This window comes from Sorex fumeus, unplaced genomic scaffold (genome assembly GCF_029834395.1).
Source record: "Sorex fumeus unplaced genomic scaffold, SorFum_2.1 ptg000098l, whole genome shotgun sequence".
In the NCBI taxonomy this organism is placed as follows: Eukaryota; Metazoa; Chordata; class Mammalia; order Eulipotyphla; family Soricidae; genus Sorex; species Sorex fumeus.
Genome location: NW_026606155.1, coordinates 51969911 through 51974166, shown reverse-complemented (window position 1 = coordinate 51974166; position 4256 = coordinate 51969911). Strand labels below are relative to the sequence as shown.

Genomic DNA, 4256 nt, shown 5'->3' with positions numbered 1-4256 from the left:
GACCTGAGCGATAGCACAGTGGGTAGGACGGTTGCCTTGCACACAAGCGACCTGGGTTTGATTTCTCAGTCCTTCTTGGAGAGCCTGGGAAGCTATCAAGAATATCCTTCCTGCATGGCAGAGCCTGACAAGTTCTTCCTGGCATATTGGATATGCCAAAAACAGTAACAACAAGTCTCACAATGGATATGTTACTGGTGCCTGCTCGAGCAAATTGATGAACAACTGGACGATGATAGTGCTACAGTGCTAAAGTGCAGAGAATAGTCTTATATTGTTACCAAAGGAAACATCATGTTTTTTTTTTCTTTTTCTAGCGAGGGACAAGTGCAGGGTCTGGCTTGGAAGCTTTAGACATCAAATTTGGGGGAGCTAATGTAGCTTGTAAATTGAACTTGAAGTCGATTCCCATTGAGCATTTGGAAAAATCTGGGTTCCCTTAAAACTGATTTTCTTAACAATAGATTTCACAAAATCTATTGTGTCTATGTTCTATAAATGGAACAACAAAGCCTGGATGACAACATGTCTGTTTACAGCGTGGCTTATTGAATGTTTTTAACTTCACTGTTGAGATCTGGAGGAATAGCACAGTGGGTAAGACATTTGCCTTGCATGCCACCGGCACGGCCTACTTGGGTTCGATTCCTCTGCCCCTCTCGAAGAGCCGGGCAAGCTACTGAGAGTATCTTTCCTACATGGCAAAGCCTGGCAAACTATCCATGACATATTTGATATGCCAAACACAGTAACAAGTATCACAATGGAGATGCTACTGGGCCCCCTCGAGCAAATCTATGACAACAGGAGGGAAGTGACAGTGATAGTTGAGATCTAAGGTCAAATAGATGATTTATTTCAAAATATTAGAGCTCTGATGGATCTGCATTGGTTGAAAATCCCTCATGGCTATGCCTGTGACCCTGGGAGAGATGTGGCCCCCAGAACCAGTGAGGCCTCAGTTCTCCCCTGACTACCAGCAGTGGGGACGTGAGACTCAGATTTAAACATGTCACAGCAAGCCCTAAGCACTGTCTGCCCCTTCTCAACCAGACTCTCTTTTCTGCCTGCACGTTGTCTCTGTGCTCAGGCCTGAGATCACACTGCCAGCTGCTGAGCCCAGAGAAAGAGAGAGCAATAGATGAAGGGGTCAACTTCTCCCCTTTTCATTACAATTGCTGATCAGTGAGGAGTGGGAAGAAGAACTCTGTTGGAGATGTGCAATGAGATTCTCACTGTTCTCATACCTATTACCACAATATTCATTCTTTGGCTAATGGATCAAGGGATTATTTTCTTTCAAGATTTACTACTTTATTAGTTAATAAATAAATCAGTAAAATAGATTATATTAGACAGTGATTCCTATTATGGATCTGGGAAAAAAGTTTACTGAAAACCTCTGGAAAGGATTAATGCTGCATGGACATTCTTTCAGTCGGAGGCACGGAGATAGAACACACGAGAGGAATGTACAGAGCACAGAGGGCCCAGGCTCGATGTGACTCAAGACAAAGAGCAACTGCCAGAGGCCTTCTTTTATTCTATTTTTTATCACTTACATCCTAAGGACTTCATCACAGAGAAGACTCACTATCGAGAGTACAAACAGCTATAGGACAAGCACTCGAGCACTCGTCAAAAGAACATGAGGGTATACATTCTCTTGTCAAAGCTGTTGCCAAAGCTATGTTGTTATGATTAGAAATGTCAGAGGAAGATATGGAGCTGGAGATGTAGGCTTTACAGATTACGTATTCCACATTCTTGTGGTCGGTTACACGTAAGGCAAAGAGAATCCTCATACTGATACTTGAAGGTAAATCCAGATTAAGGACGAATAAGAGAGGGAGAAACTGCTGCCTTGTACTGCCAAGATAATGTATGACTAGGCAGGTGTATGAGAGCATGCTGTACTGCTCTAGGTCATCAGACTCAGAAGTTTTTACCTTGCCCACTTAGTGAGAAGTGGGACCTCGGTTCTGCTTCCTGCTTGTAGCGCAGCGACCAACAGATTAACCATTCCACATGGCATTAAGAACATTTGTGAGTAGCAGAATGAAGTAAAAATATCAGTATTAAGCAGAGTCTGGAAGAAGTTTATTCCAGCCATAATGTGTGCCTTTAGAGGGTTTTATTCTGTGGAGAAAGTAGAGGAGAAAAAAAAAAAAGAAAAAGAGAACTTGAATTATAAACGAAGCCTGACTATATAAAAAAGCAACTGCAGAATTTTGGGAAAGCTGACTCAAATTCAGAAAAGTTTTATTCTGAGTGAAGTCTGTTTAGCAGTATAATCTGCTGTAGAGAATATTTCCTACAAGAAGAATGCTGATGCAGTTTCCTTGATGTCTTATTTTAAGACATTGAAAATTGTATTGAAAACCTTCAATAACCATCACCTTGATCAATCAGCAGTCATCATCACTGAGGCGAGACCCTCTATGAGCAGAAAGATTATGCCCCATTAAAGGCAGAAATGGTGGGTAAAACTTTTCACAACAAAGTATGTTTTAATTAAGTATTGTTTATTTTTAGGTACAATTTTATTTATACTTAAAAGATCATAATACAGTGTAGACATAATTTCTATTTACACTTGATCATTTGATCACTTGACATCCTGTTACTCATCAATTTGCTCGAGCGGGCACCAGTAATGTCTCCACTCATCCCTGTCACATGCTAGTGTAGCCTAATGGCATCTGCTCCCTCGAGGAACATGAAGAGCCTTGAACCGATCATTCAGGGTCTTGATGAAGAAGTCTGACCATCTTGTAGGTGAGCAGACACGCAATCTTTTGACATCCCATGGAATCCAGTCGGTAATGGCTCTAGTTCAGCGGACGTCTCCAAATCTCATTACGTGTCCAGCCCATCTGATTTTTGACGCCTTGGCAAAGGAGACAGCGTCCCTGATTCTTGACCATCGACGGAGATCGGAACTCCGGATTTTTTCTCTTATTTGAGTTAAACGTGATACTCCAAGCATAGCTCTTTTGATTCCTCTTTGGGAGACTCAAATAGCGTTCTTAACCTGTTTTTGTAGGGTTCAGGTCTTTGAGGCATATGTTAATGCAGGAAGAAAAGTGGGATCATGGAAATGTGCCAGAAGCCGGAGTTTCTTCGTCCTCTTAGCTATATCTTTGATGCTCTTGAAGGCGTTAGAAGCCGCTTTCTTCCTCCTGCACAACTCAGGTTCCAGGTCGTTCGTCATGTAGACTTCTTGAACTAGGTACACATAACTGGTGCTTTCAGAGATCTTCATTCTATTGAAAACAAATGGGAACATCAGGAACAAGACTGTTTCTCATAAACATTGTCTTTGTGAGATTCAGCTGTAGTCCAACTTTCCACACTCATGGTCGAAGTCGGCCAGCATTTGTGCTGTTTGGCTAATGTTTGGTGTTGTTAGAACGATGTCATCAGCAAAGTGGAGAACACTCTATCCCTCTCAGAGAGCTTGGCAAGCTATCGAGAGTATCCTGCCCACATGGCAGAGCCAGGCTAGCTCTCTATGGAGTATTCATATGCCAAAACCAGTAAATACAATGTGTCTTATTCCCCTGACCCTGAAAAAGGCACCAATAAGGCAGCATTAAGAAGGATGAGGAAGGACAGGCTGATAAAATCTCAGGGCTGCCAAAATGAAGAAAGACAAAAATGACTGTCTATTTACAGGAGGAAACAAAAAGAAACTGTGATTGCTATATAATATTTGTTTATTGAGTGCTCTGAAACTAAATCCTTATCTCAAGATATTCCTGTAACATCTCTGAAATAATATAACTTAATTGTTTAAGCCCGGCAAGCTACCGAGAGTATTCGATATGCCAGACACAGTAACAACAGTTTTACTTTTAATAATTTTATTAAAAATAATTTATAAACTTTAAACATTACATTAGGGATCAGTATAAGTATGTTTGCATACTTTCCTCTGTATATTTTCAATTTTCATACTGTTTAAACATGTCTTTAAGATTGCAATTATCATGTTTGTTATATGTTTCACTTTGATTTTCAAAGAAAATAACAATTGTTTCAATCATTATGAATATATGAATATTGTTCATACACATGTCACAAGTTCTTCATGATTATATGTTTTTCTATTTTTTGTAATGCCATGACATTCACATTCTCCAATAGGATAGTCTAGGGATAGAAAGGGTTTCCAACAGTTCCTGAAATATAAGTTAGGTTGTAAAGCAATTTAAAAATAGTGAAATAATTACAGACTGTGTTTGAGCATCCTA

At 40.2% G+C, this 4256-nt stretch overlaps 1 non-coding gene across 1 annotated transcript; it reads left to right on the top strand.

Annotated features, from left to right (window-relative positions):
- The first annotated feature begins 887 nt into the window (after positions 1–887).
- LOC130042269 (small nucleolar RNA ACA64) lies at positions 888–1013 on the top strand. The gene has a single exon (XR_008795202.1). It is a non-coding gene; the product is annotated as a small nucleolar RNA ACA64 (small nucleolar RNA).
- The last annotated feature ends 3243 nt before the right edge of the window (positions 1014–4256 follow it).